This window comes from Macaca mulatta, chromosome 14 (assembly GCF_049350105.2).
Source record: "Macaca mulatta isolate MMU2019108-1 chromosome 14, T2T-MMU8v2.0, whole genome shotgun sequence".
In the NCBI taxonomy this organism is placed as follows: Eukaryota; Metazoa; Chordata; class Mammalia; order Primates; family Cercopithecidae; genus Macaca; species Macaca mulatta.
This window is the reverse complement of record NC_133419.1, coordinates 52,789,449-52,808,991: the sequence shown is the minus strand read 5'-3', so window position 1 is coordinate 52,808,991 and position 19,543 is coordinate 52,789,449.

The following is a 19,543-nucleotide window of genomic DNA, read 5'->3' as shown; positions in this document are numbered from 1 at the left end:
TGCTGGGATTACAGGCGTGATCCACCGCGCCCGGCACTTCAATTTTTCATGGTTTAAACAAAAAATATTTATTATCTCATAGTTCCTGTGGGTCAGAAGTTTGAGAGTTGCTCAGAAAGGTAGATTTGGCTCTCAGGGTGTCTCGTGAGGTTGCAGTTAAGATGTCAGCTGAGGCAGCAGTCATCTGAAGGTCTGAGGAGAACCAGATAGTTTTGCTCCCAAGATGGCTTACTTACATGGCTGTTGGCAGGAGGCTTCAGTTGCTTGACATGTGGGAAAGGATGTATATTTTATGATTTTATTTACATAGAATTTCTAGAAATGACAAAATTATACAAACAGAACAAACAGAAAACATTTCAGAGATTGCCTGGGGATTGGAAAAATAAGAGCAATGAACTGCAAAGGGGAATAATGAGGAAAGTTTTGGGGTGTAGCTTGTGATAGTGATTGCACAACAGGATAAATTTACAAAAACTCATCAAACTGTACACTTGAAATTGGTGAATTTAAGATGTGTAAAACATGCTTCAATAAATTTGTTAAAACATCAATCAGCATAATTCACCACATGAACAAAATAAATGAAAGTCTTACAAGTGTCTTACGAGATGCAGAAAAAGTATTTAATAACATTTAACTCTCATAAACAATAAAGTCTTACAGTAGATTAGAAATAGAGCAGAACTTTCTTAATCTTCTAAAAAGGTTGTTACAAAAAAAAAAAAAGCTAAAATTTAAAAAGGCTAACAACAAATGTTGTGGAGAATATAAAACATTTGGTATTCATATATTGCTTGTAGTAATAGAAAACAGCACTATCATTATAATAAACTTTTGAAGTTTCTTATAAAGTTAAACAGACTTAATCTATGACCCGACAGTTCCTATCCTAGGGATCAACCCAAGAGAAATTAAAACTTAAGTTCACAAAAGGACTTGGATGGAAATATTTATAACAGCTTTATTTATAATAGCCCCAAACTAGAAACAGCTTAAATGTTCATCACATAGGAGAGTGAATAAAAATTTATGTCATGCTAAAAATATTTTGCTCAGCAAAGAAGCCAAACACAAAAGAATTCATGCTTTATGATTCCATGTATGTGAAATTTTAGAACAGCAAAACAAAAACATTAACAGAAATCAGAATAATGTTTGTGTATGTGGTGTGAGTAGTGACTGGAAGGAAGCAGATAAAATTTGGGAGAATGTAGAAATGTTTTGTATGTTGATTGAGTTACTGGTTACAAGGATATATTAAAGTTCATAATATCTGTTTATTTTTACATATGTAAATTTTACCTAGATTTAAAACTCTTCAAAATTTTTATTTAAACATTTGCTACCTTCTCAATTCCTTATTCAAAAGCAGGTTACTTTGTTTGTTCTTTGTTAATTATACTTTACAACCTGCCTCTGAGTTCACAGTACCAAGTCTTAATAACTTATGTGGGGCTAAAGCAGTGGTCCTCAACCTTTTTGGCACCAGGGACCTGTTTTGTGGAAAACATTTTTTCCACAGACTGAGGTAGAGGGATAGTTTTGGGATAATTCAAGCACATTACATTTATTGTGCACTTTATTTCTATTATTTTACATTGCAATATATAATAAAATAATTATAAACACCATAATGTAGAATCAGTGGGAGCCCTGAACTTGTTTTCTTGAAACTAGATGGTCCCATCCGGGGGTGATGGGAGACAGTGGCAGATCATCAGGCATTAGATTCTCCTAAGAAGCATGCAACCTAGATCCTTCACATACACAGTTCACAATAGGGTTCGCACTCCTATGAGAATCTAATGCTGCCACTGATCTGACAGGAGGTGGAGCTCATGCCGTCATGCAAGTGATGGGGAACAGCTGTAAATATAGATGATGCTTCACTCATTGGCTCACTGCTCACCTCCTGCTGTGCGGCTCATTCCTAACAGGCCATGTACCTGTCTGTGGCCTGGGGGTTGGAGACCCCTGGGCTAAAGGATGTTTTTTAAAAAATTAGTTCTGAATTTTGCACATGTAAAACAAAATAAAAGCCTACAATATTCTATAGCTGAAATCCTACACAAAGGCAAAGTATTGAATATTCCCACTGATTTCATATAAGATAGGATATTCACTGTCACCAGTTTTATTATGTTTTGTGCTGGAGATCTTAGCTCATACAACATGGCAAGAAAAATAAATAAAAATAAAGAATAGAAAAAATGAAAGAACTAAAACTGTCCTTATTTGCAGGAATATGATTAAGTACATAAGAAATAACAATGACTATTGAAATACTTAAGTAATTTAGCAAGTTTGTTGGGTACAAAGTCAATACATAAGCAATTTTATTTCTACATACTAATAACACTTATAAAATAAAATTAAGGAAATAATTTCATTTACAAACAAAAAGTATTAAATACATGAATATAAATCTAATGAAAAATGTTTAAGATCTTTAAATTGAAAACTACCAAGTATTTCTAAGAGAAATTTAGGAAGACACAAATAAAGAGTCAGTATTCAAAAATCAATGTGATCCACCATATTAATAGGCCAAAGAAGAAAAGCTATATGACCATATCAACCGATACAAAAAGAAAATGTGCTTGACAAAATTTATTTTCTGTTTGTGATAAAAACACTCAGAAAACTGGAAAAAGGGGGCCCTTACTTACCTTGATGAAGAGCATCTGCAAAAACACCATAAAGCTAATATCCCACTTAATGATTAAAGACTGAATGTGTTCCCTCTAAATTCCAGAACAACACAAGTATATTAGCTGTCATCACTTTGGTTTGACATAGCACTGGAAGGCCTAGCCAGCATGATAAAATAAGAAAATGAAATAAAAGGCATATAAATTGAGGGAAAAAAAAATAACTGTCCCTATTTACAAATGACATAACTATCTACATTAAATAATCTCGGCCAGGCGCAGTGGCTCAGGCCTGTAATCCCAGCACTTTGGGAGGCTGAGGCGGGCAGATCACAAGGTCAGGAGATTGAGACCATCCTGCTTAACACGGTGAAACCCCATCTCTACTAAAAATACAAAAAAATTAGCCAGGCATGGTGGTGGGCGCCTGTAGTCCCAGCTACTTGGGAGGCTGAGGCAGGAGGATGGCATGAACCCGGGAGGCAGAGCTTGCAATGAGCCGAGATTACACCACTGCACTCCAGCGTGGGCGACAGAGCAAGACTGCATCTAAAAATAATAATAATAATAATAATAATCTCAAGGGATCTTTTTCATTTTTTATTTTGAGACAAGGTCTCAATTTGTTACCCAGGATGGAGTGCAATAGTACAAACATGGCTCACTGTAGCCTTGATCTCCTGGGCTCAAGCAATCCTTCTACCTTAGCCCCCTAAGTAGCTAGGCCTACAGGCACACACCATTACATGTGGCTAATTTTTGTACTTACTATTTTTTTGTAGAGATGGGGTTTCACCCTGTTGCCCAGGCTACGAAATCTTTAAAAAACAAACAAACAGACAGGGCGCAGTGGCTCATGCCTGTAATTCCAGTACTTTGGGAGGCCAAGGCGGGCAGATCACCTGAGGTTGGGAGTTTGAGACCAGCCTGACTAACATGGAGAAACCCTGTCTCTACTAAAAATACAAAATTAGCCAGGCGTGGTGGCGCATGCCTGTAATCCCAGTTACTTGGGAGGGAGGCTGAGGCAGGAGAATCACTTGAATCTGGGAGGTGGAGGTTGTGGTGAGCTGAGATCACACCATTGCACTCGAGCCTGGGCACCTGGGCAACAAGAGTGAAACTCCATCTCAAAAAAAAAAAAAAAAAAACCCAACAACAACAACAACAACCAAACTAGTCTCCTAAAATTAATCAATGATTTCAGCAAAGCCCCAGGACAGAAAATCAATACACAAAAATCATTTTTATTTCTATACACTAGAAATGAACAAGTAGAAACTGAAATGAAAAACATAATGTTAACTATAATCACTCACAAGGAAAATTTAATAAACTGGAATTCATTAACATTAAATATGTTCAATTAAGAGAGTGAAAATGTAAGCCACAGGCATGGAAAATATATTTTTGATGTACATATCCATCAGTGGAACCCTATACAGAACATAAAATGTTTTGGCAAAACACTAAAGAAAAGTTAGATGACCTTCACAAAAATGGGCTAAAGATGTAAACAAACACATCACAAAAAAGGATCACCAATAACTGAATGAAAATTTACACAGTATTATAGAAAATCTGGCAAATGCAAAGTAAAACCACAATCAGATAGGACTGCGCCTATACTGCTCTCTGAAAGGACTGGCAATATCAAGTGTTGATGCTAATGTGGAGCAACTGGAATGCTCATCGGAATGCTCATATATTATTATAGAGGAAATTTCATTTGTATAATTACTATAAAAACTGTTTGAAAGTATCTATAAAACCTGAACAAATTTATGCTTTATGACCTTGAATCCCTGAAAATATACCAAACAGAAATGATTGCTTATATTTATCAAAAATCTGGCCAAGAATATTCAAAACAGGTTTATTCATTATATTCCCAAATTGGAAGGCACACTAATGTACATCAATAGTGAAATAGATCAGATATATATATATGACCATTATATATTAATAGATCATATATATAATAAAAGTATAAAAATAACTGCAACTATACATTTGAAATTCATGATTGTGGTGGCTTTTGAGGAAGTAGAAGGGAGGATAAAATTGTAAGAAGGGGTCAAAGAGAGTTCTGAATTGGTCAGTAATCTTTTGTTTCCTTCATTTAGAAGATAAACAAGAAAACAGTATCACCCTTAGATCTAGATCTAGGAAACAGTCGTCTCTCGTCAGCTCTGAACTTTAAACTTTTTTACATAATCACAAATTCTCGCAAGTATTTTATTTTAAAAATAATAAAATAAGGATAAAGCTCTCAAGTGCATTTTTAAAATATGCACAACTCTTTTCATTTACCATTACATTATTACATGATAATAATATTTTATGGGACAGAGAGAATCATCATTTGTAAGTGACAGCAGTAATTAATATGATGAATTTGAAATATTTTATAATACATTTTGTGATAATGATTATTTTTCATACAAACAGAAAGATATCTTAAGCTCTGAAAATGTAAGCAACAGTCCAGAAATAACTATGACAAAATGTTAGCAATTTTCAGTTCTGAGTAGTGGAAATACAACTGTTTTGTTAATCTAGTTATTGTATTTTATAGTGGAAATACAACTGTTTTATTAATCTAGTTGTATTTTGTAGACAGTTTAACATTTTTAAAAATATTAGGTGGTTAGTTTTATGATATAGCACAATGGGTGCTAATAATTTTCTTCCTTATACTCTTACTTTTCTAAATTTTAATATAATTAACACATTTTATTTTATAATCAAAAAGGAAAATAGCATTCTAAAATTAAAAATAACTGTTTGGAATGAGGATGATTTTAAGAACCTGATCCTTGCAGGAGCCTGTTTAAGCTTTTTAATACTTAAAGAAAAAACTGACCAAATAGGCCTTGTTAGTCATTCACAGACATCCACCAGTAGCAACTAGGTTATGGAGGAAAGTATGATGCTGGGGGTGCTGGGTTGGGGGTTTGGAATACAGAAGATAAAGGGAGAAGGTTAGAATGGATCTGATTACATTAGTGCAAAATAACAGCATGATTTAATCGGAGTGGATACCAGAAGGGGTGAATTGGCTGTTGGGAGACCAGCAATAAAGGACCCTAGGCTCCATGGACTCATCCCCTACCTTGTGTAATGTTGTCGTCTAGTATTTTAATTCTAGGCCAGGATTCCTCCACAAACTGGACATTATTTTTTACATTTTATACCATGTTTGTTTAGAGTTTGTGACATATTTACAAATATATTTGTTCATCATTCCTTCAAAAATTCAATCTATCATCCACTTCACTAATTATATCTTCAGTGGTATAACCTGACTTTCTTCAAATGGGTTTTGTATTTTCAATGGGAATTGTATTTCAATTCTGCCTGGTTATTCCATGCTCATACTTTAAGTTAGTCTTATATTTATTTAATTATATTGTATTAGTCAGTTCAGACTGCCGTAACAAACACCATAGACTGGGTGGCTCAAAACAACATACATATATTTTCCCAGAGCCCGAAGGCTGGAATTCTAAGATCAGGGTGCCAGCATTGCTGGGTTTGTGATGAGGCCTCTCTTCTTGGCTTGCAGGAGAAACCTTCTCACTCTGTCTTCATTTGGCAGAGGGACAGAGTGAGATCTCTAGTGTCTCTTCTTAGAAGGACACTGATCCTTTCAGACCGGGGCTCTATCCTTATAACCTCATTTAACCTCAATTACTTCCTCACTCCAAAAACAGTCAGGTTAAGGATGGGGGCTTCGATATATAAGTTTTGGAGAGATGCAATTCGGTCCATAGCACATATTAAATTTAATTACTTCATTGTCCATGTCTTATATTCCAGTATCTATAGCTGTAAAGTTCCTACTTCTGTCTTCTGTTTTTTCTGCTGCTTCCTGTGAATGATGCCTTGCTTCTTAGTATGTTTTGTGATTTTGTTTTATAGTGAGTTACTCATTTTTGTTGGAACTTGATCTGTGGGAGTTCTTTGAGGCCTGGATTGAATATGCATTATTCCAGAGAGGATTTATATTTATGTCTCTCAGTCAACTAGCAGCCTAACAAGCAACCACTTTCAACAGTATCATCAGTTTTCTTTTTTTTTTCTTCTTTTTTTTTTGTGCAACCATTGTAAAATCATTTGATGATTTGTGGTTACAAATTTTCAGATGATTATTTTCCCTGACACCCAACACCAAGGTCAAGACATGTATACAAGTTTTTGTTTCTTTTTTTGTCTCCTTTTTGTTGAGACAGGGTCCCACTTTGTCACCCAGGCTGGAGTGCAGTGGCACGATCTCAGCTCACCGCAACCTCTGCCTCCCAGGTTGAAGCGATTCTCCTGCCTCAGCCTCTGAGTAGGTGGGATTACAGGCACGTGCCACTACACCCAGCTAATGTTGTCTCCTTTTTTCCACAAGAGTTTGTTTTTCTCATTCACCTTGCCCTTAGAGTGGGGTTCCAGCTTTACATAAGGGTCTCAGGTTTGATTTCTTGCTTTTAGCGGCCTTCAGCTTTGCTTTCTATTCTCCATGCATCACATGGCTATGAAAGCAGGAGCCCCAGTTCTCTAGTATTTGGCAGGGTTTTCTAGGAGCTGCTCATCTCTCAGGGTTCATGCTTTCACATCATTTATGGCTCTGTAGATTGCTTATAGTTATTCTAGTTCAGAGAAATAATTAAAATGATATGTGTTTTTAAAAAATATATTTAAAGTTGCATTTTTATTGCTCAGCTGGGAAATATGGTAAATTATTACACTAATAGTCCCCAGTGAATTATGTTTCCCTATGTCAGTGCTCCTTTGTAATGTGACTTGGATGTTACAGCTCTTATCATCCAGAGGTGTGGACAATTTTCTCCACCCCTTGAATCAGGGCTGACCTTTGGCTTATTTTGACCAGTAGAATGTGGTATAAGAGACACTGTATGACTTAAGAAGCCTTTCCACTTTGTTTTTGCTTTTCTTGAAAACTTCCAACATCATATGAACAAGTCCTAGATGAAAGACCACAGTCTAGAGGAGCAAGGCTGAGCCATCCCAGCCATCCCAGCTGAGAGCTCAGACATGGGAGTGAGGACATCCGAAAATGGCCATTCTCCCTGTAATCTGTTAACTGAATGTAGCTCCATGAAGGAACTCAAGTGAGAGAAGCAGAACCTCCCAGCCAACTCACAGAATTGTGAGAAATAATAAATCATTATTGTTTTAAGCCACTAAGTTTTGGGGTGGTTGGTCACACATCAATGGAAACTGATACAAAGGGTCATTGCCATATGTATCCTCCCATATTGCTGGAAAAGGATGTCCCCAGTGTGGATATCAGAACTGAAGAGGGGTAATGATGGCATCCTTGTAGGGGAAACAGGGCAGGGTGTGGTGAAGAGAAATTGCTTGTGATAAAGAAATTTATAAAATACACATTAAGAATAATGAGGCTGGCACAGTGGCTCATGCCTGTAGTCCTAGCATTTTGAGAGGCTAAGGTGGGCAGATCATTGAGCTCAGGAGTTCAAGACCAGCCTGGGCATCATGGTGAAACCTCATCTGTACAAAAAAATACAAAAATTAACCAGTTGTGGTAGCATATGCCTGTAGTCCTAGTTACTTGGGAGGCTGAGGTGGGAAGATGGCTTGAGCCCAGGAGGCAGAGGTTGCTGTGAGCTGAGATCGCGCCACTGCACTCCAGCCTGGGCAGCAGAGCTAGACTCTGTCTCAAAACAAAACAAACAAAAAAAGAATAATGGAAGTTTTAATCATAAAGGAATGCTGGATTTTGTCAAATGCTTTTTCTGCATCTATTGAGATGATCATATGATTTTGCTTTTAATTCTGTTTATGTGGTGTATCACATTATTGACTTGCATATGTTAAACCATCCCTTCATCCCTGGTATGAAACCCACTTGATCATGGTGGATTATCTTTTTCATATGTTGTTGGATTTGGTTTGCTAGCATTTTGTTAAGGATTTTAGCATCTATGTTCATCAAGGATATTGGTCTGTAGTTTTCTTTTTTGGTTATGTTCTTTCCTGGTTTTGGTATTAGGGTGATGCTGGCTTCATAGAATTAATTAGGGAGAGTTCCTTCTTTTTCTATCTTGTGGAAGAGTGTCAAAATGATTGGTACCAATTCTTCTTTGAATGTCTAGTAGAATTCTGCTGTGAATCCATTTGGTCCTGGACTTTTTTTGTTGGTAATTTTTAAATTACCATTTCAATCTCTCTGCTTGTTATTAATAGGTCCATTCGGAGTATCTAATTCTTCCTGGTTTAAGCTAGGAGGGTTGTATTTTTCCAGGAATTTATCCATTTCTTCTAGGTTTTCTAGCTTATGTTAATAAAGGTGTTCATAGTAACCTTGGATGATCTTTTGTATTTCAGTAGTGTCAGTTGTAATATCTCCTGTTTTGTTTCTTAACGAGATTATTTGGATTTTCTCTTTTTTCTTGGTTAATCTTGCTAATGGCAAAATCATGGAATCAACCCAAATACCCATCAATCAACGAGTGGATAAAGAAACTGTGGTATATTTATATGATGGAATACTACTCAGCCATAAAAAGGAATTAATTAATGGCATTTGCAGTGACCTGGATGAGATTGGAGACTATTATTCTAAGTGAAGTAACTCAGGAATGGAAAATCAAACATCATGTGTTCTCACTGATATGTGGGAGCTAAGCTATGAGGACACAAAGGCATAAGAATAATACAATGGACTTTGGGGAATTGGGGTGAAGGGTGCTGGGATAAAAGACTGCAAATAGGGTGCAGTGTATACTGCTCAGGTGATGGGTGCACCAAAATCTCACAAATCAACACTAAAGAGCTCACTCATGTAACGAAATACCACCTGTACCCCGATAACTTATGAGAAAAAAAAGAACAATGGGAGCCAGTTTGTTCACTGTTGGAGAAGAGAATTAGAGACAACTAGAATGAATCCAAGGTTTGGCCGAATTGGAGGTACCAATATAAATTTAAGGCTGTTGATATATACGGATGTATAGAGAAAAAAGCGGCCAAATATGACATGATTTGATTATAAAAATAAATAATGATACTGATGGATTATAACCCATTGAATAAAATATGAGTCCAAACATTTATACAGATATAAAACAAAGAATAGGTCGGGCAAGGTGGCTCGTGCCTTTAATTCCAGCACTTTGGAAGGCTGAGGCAGGAGGATCACTTGAGTATAGGAGTTTAAGACCAGCCAGGCCAATATAGTGAAACCCTGCCTCTATAAAAAATTTAAAAATTACCTGGGCATAGTGTTGCATACCTGTGGTCTTAGCTACTTGGGAAGCTGAGGCAGGAGGATTGCTTGAACCCAGGAGTACAAGGTTACAGGGAGATGTGATCACACCACTTCACTCCAGCCTGGGTGACAGAGTGAAGCCCTGTCTCAAAAAAAGTGAATATAGCGAAAATTTGATAAGACACAGAACAGTTATACAGTGTCAGTGTATTTCGTCATGAATTGCTTATTAATTACATACATAGAAATAGAGTAACTTTCCAACTCCACAGCATGACACATATCACTTTAATCAAGTGATCAAATTTAACATCACCAATACTGTGACAAGTTGAAATCATGCAGGACATGATAGAAGGTGATCAGAAGAACACAGTATCATTACAGCAACATGCCTGGCAAACATGAGGAACTTGAATGCAGTCAGTGGGAAGAAGACAAGCCTGTATTTGTTAGCAATTGCCAAGTAAAATGACCTCAAAACTTCATGGATTAAACCAATATTTATTCTCTTTCACGGTTTCTATGGGTCAGGAATCTGGGAGTACATGAGCTGGAGGGTGGGGTGCAACCTCTCTTGAGGTTGCTGGATCCACTTCCAAGGTAGCTGTCACATGGCTTGCAAGTCAATGCTGACGGAGGATGGGAGGCTCTGGTTTATCTCCGGGTGGGCTTCTCCACAGAGCTGTCTGAGTGTCATGATATAATGCCTGGCTTCCCCCAGAATTCTGCTTTTGATTTTGCTTAAAACAGGCTGGGCACGGTGGCTCACGTCTATAATCCCACCACTTTGAAAGGCTTAGGTGGGTGGATTGCCTGAGCTCAGGAGTTTGAGAGCAGCCTGGGCAACATGGTGAAACCCCATCTCTACCAAAATACCAAAAAAAATTAGCTGGGCATGGTGGCACGTGCCTACAGTCCCAACTACTGGAGAGGCTGACGAGGGAGAATCACTTGAGCCTGGAAGGTGGAGTTTGCAGTGAGCCGAGATAGCGCCACTGCACTCCAGCCTGGGTGACAGAGCGAGACTCTGTCTCAAAAAAACCCAAACCAAACCAAACTAAACAACCAAGCAAACAAACAAACAAAAAACGTGTTTAAAGCATAGATACTTAGGGGTTTTATAGTGCAGTTATTTAATGCAGATCGTTTCTTAGCTGATCTTCCCTATAAAAGTCACAATGCTGGCTGGGCGCGGTGGCTCAAGCCTGTAATCCCAGCACCTTGGGAGGCTGAGACGGGCGGATCACGAGGTCAGGAGATCGAGACCATCCTGGCTAATATGGTGAAACCCCGTCTCTACTAAAAAAAATACAAAAAAAAACTAGCCGGGCATGGTGGCGGGCGCCTGTAGTTCCAGCTACTCGGGAGGCTGAGGCAGGAGAATGGCGTAAACCTGGGAGGCGGCCACCGCACTCCAGCCTGGGCGACAGAGGAAGACTCTGTCTCAAAAAAAAAAAAAAAGTCACAATGCTTTATATTTCTTTCTTTATTTATTTTAGACAAGGTCTCCTCTGTCACCCAGGCTGGAGTGCAGCCGTGTGACAATGGCTCACTGCAGCCTTGACTTCCTGGGCTCAGGTGATTCTCCCACCTCAGCCTCTCAAGTGGCTGGAACCACAGGCACATGCCACCATGCCCAGATAATTTTTTGTATTTTCAGTAGAGATGGGTTTTCACCATGTTGCCACTCCTGACCTCAAGTGATCCACCTGCCTTGGCTTCCCAAAATGTTGGGATTACAGGCATGTGCCACCACACTTGGCTCATGATGCTTTAAACTTGAGAAACACAGAAAAGAACAAAGAAAACATTAAAAATCACCTATTATCTAATTACCTGTCAATATGTTGGCATATAGCTTTCTGGTCCTTTTTCTGTGCATATGTATATATACACACACACACACATACATATACACACACACACATACATACACTGTATATTGACACATACTTAAAATATATATAAACAGACTATTAGTCATATTTTTATTTTAAATGCCCATAAACAATATTTTTCTACAATATAAAAATAAATTACTTACCTGCTTTTACACATCAAGTAAACAATGAGGCTGAGATTCAACCCCGTCTTGCTGAGCTCCAAAGCCTTTACTCTTGCTCCCTGCCCTACTCTTCCTCCTAAAGCAGGAAAAAAAAAAAAAAAAGCATAGATTTTTATCCCCCTCACCCATCAAAATGTATAAATAACAGCAATGATGCTTGCCACCTGTGCAGCTCTTTGCAGTTCCCAGCACCCATTCACACTGGTCTTCTCAGGATCTTCCAAAGAAGTGTACTTTTTTTTTTTTTTTTTTTAATCCCGAGATGGAGCCTTGCTCTGTTGTCCAGGCTGCAGTGCAATGGGCCAATCTCAGCTCATTGCAACCTCCGCCTTCTGGGTTCAAGCAATTCTCCTGCCTCAACCTCCTAAGTAGCTGGGATTACAGGCATGTGCCACCACATCTGGCTACTTTTTGTATTTTTAGTAGAGATGGTGTTTCACTGTGTTTGGCCAGGCTGGTCTTGAATTCCTCACCTCAGGTGAACCATCCCTATCAGCCTCCCAAAGGGCTGGGATTACAGGTGTGAACCACCATGCCCAGCTAGAGGTGTACTGTTTTTAATGCACCACCTTCATCCATATGGCACTTACATAGCTAATGGTGGTGGCAGTCTCTATTTTATAGCATTTATTTAAGAGGTTTATTTAAAATAGTGCTATATAGTTTACCACTGGCCCCTTTGAAAGTGATGTTGGGATATGTCAGTGATGTTGGGATATGTCAGTGATGTTGGGATATGTCAAACTTCATGTCAGATGTTGGGATATTCAATCATTCAATATTTGAATATCCACTCTGCACAAAATTCTGCATCTCAAATCTCTTGGGAGTGCAGAGATGTGAATACTAATTTCTTGCAGGAAGCACTCTGAAATTCAGCTCGGGAGAGAATATAAATATACATTTAGCAACACACAGTAGCAGCAGGCAGTCTGTACTCAGTGGTGGTAGCCATGGGAAGCAGAGAGCATGATGGGCTTTATCATCAGAAAGACTTCATTGAGAAGTAGGGACTTGAGCTCATCCTGCAATGATGGATGGAATGTACATGGAGCAAGGATTTCTGGCAAAATAAATTATTTTATTTTATTTTATTTTTATTTTTTATTTATTTATTTTTTTAAGAGACAGAGTCTCAGGCCGGGCGCGGTGGCTCAAGCCTGTAATCCCAGCACTTTGGGAGGCCGAGACGGGCGGATCACGAGGTCAGGAGATCGAGACCATCCTGGCTAACACGGTGAAACCCCGTCTCTACTAAAAAATACAAAAATCTAGCAGGGCGAGGTGGCGGGCGCCTGTAGTCCCAGCTGCTCGGGAGGCTGAGGCAGGAGAATGGCGTAAACCCGGGAGGCGGAGCTTGCAGTGAGCTGAGATCCGGCCACTGCAGTCCAGCCTGGGCAACAGAGCAAGACTCCGTCTCAAAAAAAAAAAAAAAAAAAAGAGACAGAGTCTCGCTCTGTCGCCCAGGCTGGAGTGCAGTGGCCAGATCTCAGCTCACTGCAAGCTCCGCTTCCCGGGTTCACGCCATTCTCCTGCCTCAGCCTCCGGAGTAGCTGGGACTACAGGTGCCCGCCACCTCGCCCGGCTAGTTTTTTTGTATTTTTTTAGTAGAGACGGGGTTTCACCGTGTTAGCCAGGATGGTCTCGATCTCCTGACCTCGTGATCCGCCCGTCTCGGCCTCCCAAAGTGCCAATAATAGGCCGGGCGCGGTGGCTCAAGCCTGTAATCCCAGCACTTTGGGAGGCCGAGACGGGTGGATCACGAGGTCAGGAGATCGAGACCATCCCGGCTAACACGGTGAAACCCCGTCTCTACTAAAAAATACAAAAAACTAGCCGGGCAAGGTGGTGGGCACCTGTAGTCCCAGCTACTCCGGAGGCTGAGGCAGGAGAATGGTGTAAACCCGGGAGGCGGAGCTTGCAGTGAGCTGAGATCTGGCCACTGCACTCCAGCCTGGGCGACAGAGCGAGACTTCGTCTCAAAAAAAAATAAAAAATAAAAAATAAAATAAAATAAAATAAAGATGCCAGGACCGGAATGCTTCAGATTTGTGTGGTAGAAAGTGAAGAGATGAGGTAGGTAGAAGGTGATAAAGAGAAACATGGATAAGAAGTTTCACCAGGTTGGGCATGATGGCTCACATTTGTAATCTCAGTGCTTTGGGAGGGTGACACAGGAGAATTACTTGAGACCAGGAGTTTGAGACCAGCCTGGACAACATAGTGAGACCCAGTCTCTATAAAAAAAAATAATAATAATAAGGTGTGGAGGTGCATGCCTGTAGTCCTACTCAGGCTGAGGTAGGAGGATTGCTTGAGCCCAGGAGATTGAAGTTGTAGTGAGCAACGATCATGTGAATGCACACCACTCTGGGCAACAGAGAAAGATCCTGTATCCAAAAAAAAAAAAAAAGAAGAAGAAGAAGAAAGAAGGGGAAGAAATAAGGAGAAGGAGAAAGAGAAGAAGGAGGAGGAGAATAAGAATAAGAAGAAGAGGAATAAGAAGAGGAAGAGGGCTGGGTGACAGAGTGAGACTCTGTCTCAAAAAAAAAAAAAAGAAGAAGAGGAAGAGGAAGAGGAAGAAAGAAGAAGAAGAAAGAAGAAGGAGGAGGAGGAGAAGAAAAGGAGGAGAAGGAGAAGGAGGAGGAGGAGACGAAGAAGAAGATGACGACGATGACGACAACGATGACGTCAGACCCAGGGCATGTTGTGAAGAACCCTGAGTGTACATCCAGAACACATTTTATTAAATGGGATGAAACTTAGTCTGATGAGAGCCAGGTTCTAGGTGGGAAGTGAGGATTTAGAGTCTTTTTATAGAAAACTCCCCAGAGCCAATTGAAGGGAAAAGAAGAAGAAATGGGACGGTGGCCCTAAAAGGTCAATTAAAGTTACAAACAATATTGGGGAGTTATGTTGTGCAACAAAGTTATGCATACTTGAAGGAAGAGACAGTCCTAATGGAGAGAGAAAGATGGAAGATGATAGACAGGGAGAGAGAGAATAGTGAAGCATTTTCCAATGAAGTGAAGAGGGCATAGAATCCAGAACACATATGTTGATGGAGAAGTTGGGAGGATAATTCCTTTGAGAAGGAGGGAAATCACATACTCTGAGACAAGAGAAATGGAGCCTGGCCTAAGGGTAGGGATGGACTGGTCAGAAGCAGGGAGGAGGGTAGATGATGTGTTGTCCTGGTTCTGGGCTAGGCAAGGCTCAGTGAGTTCAGGACAGGAGGTGATGAATAGTCTGGTTTAGAGAATGATGGTAATTATTTAAAGTGAGATTGATTGGCTGGGCGTGGTGGCTCACATCTGTAATCCCAGCACTTTCGGAGGCTGAGGCTAGAGGATCACTTGAGGTCAGGAGTTAGAGACCAGCCTGGCCAACATGGTGAAACCCTCCCTACTAAAAGTACAAAAATTAGCCAGGAATGGTGGCGCATGCCTGTAGTCCTAGCTACTTGGGAGGCTAAGGCAGGAGAATCACTTCAACCCATGAGGCAGTTCAAGAGATTATAGTGAGCCAAGATCACGCCATTGCATTCCAGCCTGGGCAACAGAGTGAGACTCTGTCTCATAAATAAATAAAGTGTGATTGATTGCTCAGAGGACAGATGGAAAAGAGGCAGAAATCTTGATGAGACAGCACATAGTTGCAGAAGTGAATTCATATCCAGAACCCCTAAGGGACCATTTTTAACAAGTGAGCTGGGTTTTCTTTTTTGTGTGTGTGGGGTGGATAAGTCCCTTACATTCATAGAGAAGACAGTGACTCTCCAGTTCTTTGTTTTGCCTTCCTTCATGACACTGAAATTTCCAGGGGCTAGGATTACCTCGGTTCTTTGGCAGCACCATCCAGTAGAATTTTCTGTGATGATAGAAATGTTCTGTATTTGCACTTGCCAATATGGTAGCTACTAGCTACATGTGGCTTTTGAGCACTTTAAGTGCGGCTAGTGTAACTGAGGACATGAATTTTTAAGTTTTATTTAATTTTAATTATTTTAAATTTAAATATCCACAAGAGACCAATGGCCACATTCAATAGTAGAACAGCTCTTGAATGGTCTCTTTCTCCTTAGTGAGAAAGGAGATAAGAACTTCTACAGGAGTGAAGGATGCATGAGGCCACACAGAAAATTTTGCTGTGGAGAGGCACTAGCTTTCCTAGTGACTACTCTGGTGAACTCTTAGAAGAGTAAGTTTGTAGTTTCAGAAACTCCACACTCTCTTCTCTTTGCCATCTTTGTGAGTTTGTTCACGAGGAGACGGTTTTGGAGAATTTTTTTTTTTCCATAACTAGATTCTGAGTATTCTCTCATCTTAAGGACAGTCCTGTCCTTAAATCCACACATCTGCAAAGCAGAATTAGCTCCCAAGGATGTTTGGTGAGGAAATATGGAAACACAGGAGACCATTTCACCAAGGCCAAAGCAGCTCCAGTTCTTCTTTTGTGGTCTTAGAGAGGAAGTCTGGAGTCATTGAAATTATCCTGGCTTAGAATCAGAGAGACTTGGATTCAAATTTTGGCCCAGAAACAAGTTATCTAACCATTTTGGCTTTGCATTTGACATGTGTAAAATGGAAAGAACAATACCTACCTAAAACGACTGTTCTGGGTGTTATACATAATTAATAACTTATTTATATTTATTACACATGAATGTATTAATACCAGGTAATATGTTAAATATTGGGGATAAAATTGTGGGCAAAGCAGATAGGAGTCTTGTTCCAAAAAAGCATATGTTCTAGTATGGGAAGTTTCTTCATTCATTTTGTGTTGCTATAACAGAATACCTGTGGCTGGGTAATTTACAAAGGAAAGAGGTTCATTTGGTCCACAGTTCTGTGGGCTGGGAAGTTCAAGAGCATGGTGCCGGATTCTGGTGAAGGCTTTCCTGCTGTCGTAATAGTAGCAGTTCAAAGGGTGAGTCAAATTTGAAGGGGCCCAACATGCAAGGTGTCCTCGCTTTATAAACAAGTTGCTCTTGCAGGAATGGATCAAGTCTAATGAGAGCAAGAACTCATTATTGCGAGAACAGCAGCAAGCCATTTATGAGAGATCTGTCCCCATTACCTAAACACCTCCCATTAAGCCCCACCTCTTAAAGGTTTCACCTCCCAACATTGTTACCTTTGCAATTAAATTTCAGCATGAGTTTTGGCGGGGACAAATCACATTCAAACCATAGCAGGAAGATAAACATTCATCAAATAATCATATGAGTATATACTATATCTTTATAATACAATGATATGCTATGTAAAATTACAGACTGTGATAAGTTCAGGAAAGGAGAGTAAAGGTGAGGTGATTTTTAAAGTATACCTGCATATTTTTTGATGCTCTTCCTCTCCCTCTTTTTAGAATTAGGTAGAATCTAATTCCTCTCTGATTAGATATGAGCCAGTCTTAGTGACTCACTTTTGAAAAATAGAATGTGGCAGAAGTGGTGCCATGTGGCTTCTGAGGCTAATTCATACAGAAGGATACAGCTGTCCTCTGTGCACTCACTTGCTCTCTCTCTCTCTCTCTCTCTCAATGCTTAACTTTGAGATCAAGTCAACATGTTATGAGGAAGCCTAGGAAATAAGGAGAGTCCTATGTAGAGAAGAACTGAGGCTTCTCAACAACAGCCAACACCAACGTGCCAGCCACATGAGTGAGCAGTCTTTAAGTGGAAACTCCAGTCTCAATCAGACCTTCAGATAATGCATTCCTGGCTGACCTCTGCAATCTCAGGAGAGACCACAAGCCAGAACCACTTAGCCATGCCATTCCCAAATGCAGAAACTGTGAGAAATAATACATGATTATTACTGTTTTAAGACATTAAGTTTTAAAGAGATTTGTTACCCAGCATTAGACAACACAATAGAAAACCAGGAGATAAAGTCTGAGGGATCAGTAAAGACTTTCTTGATGAAATAACCTTTGAACTTATAACAGGAGGAGAGGAATTAATTAGCTCAAGAAGAGGGAGAAGTATTCTAAGGAGCTATATCAACACAAACAACGGCCCTGCGGGCAATTGATAAATTCGAGAAATTAGGAGTTATCTAGTTTGGGAAGAACACAGGGTTGGGAGGGAGAGGTGCAAGATGCTTGAAAAGGTGTCAGAGGTAGGGGAGAGTTAGATCATTACGGGCCTTAGAAAGGACTTTTTTTCTAAACATGACAGAACACTCTTGAAGGGTATTCATCAGGTAGGGAGGTATCAAGGCTTACATTCTAGGTTTCTGCTGATTCCCCAGAGACGGAAACACTGGATGAGGACCAAGTTTAGAGTGGAAGATCATGGTTTTGGATAGGTTGCTTAAGATACTTTTGAGATACCCAGATGGTGGTATCATGTAAGCGATCAGATATATACATCCGGAGTTCCAGAGAGAGAGACGGATCACATATGCATGTTTGGAAGACAACAGCGAAAAAATAATAATTGAAACCAATGGAATGAATGAGCTCAGCTGGAGACAGGATATAAAGTGAAACTAGAAGAAAGCCTAAGATCCAGGACCACAAAATTCATGGCTTGCTAGAGACCAGGTCAGCTAATCAAAATGAGAGAGAGCAGCCAGAGAAGCAGGAATTAAATGAACAGATTGTCTCAGGGAGGTGGTGGTTAATAATGTCAAATAATCCAAGTAAGATGGTAGATGAAAGGCCTACCTAACTAGCTAGACTCATGAAAGACTAGAACGACTGCTGTTTGAATGCAATTCCTGATGGGTGCAGAAGCTCAATTGGAGAGGGCTGAGAAATAAGTAGGAGGTAAATAAATGGAGGCAATGAGGCTAGACAATTCCTCTCAGAAGTTTCGCTATGAAAGGGAAGAGAGAGGACAGTAGCTGGGCATGAGGCTAGAAAAACAGAGGTTATTTTTTGTTGTATTTAAGAGGGGAAAGAGATTTGTTTAAATGCTGATGAAAAGGATCCAGTATAGAGTGAAGCTGAAGATCTGGAAGAGAGAGGAATAATGTGTACAGAAAGGACTATGAAAATGTGAGAACGGGTAGGACTCACAACCAAGTGAAGTCCTTGGCGCATGGGAGGTATGTGACTATTGATAGTTCTCTTTAGCATGTATTTTTCACTTTGAAGAAAAATGGTGGCTGGGCACGGGGGCCGATGTCTGTAATCCCAGTACTATGGGAGGCTCAGACGAAAGGATCATTCGAGCCTAGAAGTTCAAAACCCGTAGGGGAAAACACACACACACACACACGAAATTGGCCAGGCATGGTGGCGCATGCCTGTAGTCCCAGCTAAACAGGAGGGTAAGGTGGGAGGCTTACTTGAGCCTGGGAGGTGGAGGCTGCAGTGAGCCAAGATGGCGCCACTGCACTTCATCTTGGTTGACACAATGAGACCCTGTCTCCCCCCCCAAAATTGTGAAATATTAATACAATAGTAGAAAAGAGTGTTTAAAATAAATACATAGCTTCATGAACCATTACAGTGAGCATTCGTGATGCAACCAGGCAAAAATAAACTTTGCCGGCAGTCCAGAAGCCCCCTTCCTGTGTCTTCCTTCTTCATCACAACACCTTTCTTCTAGTGATAACA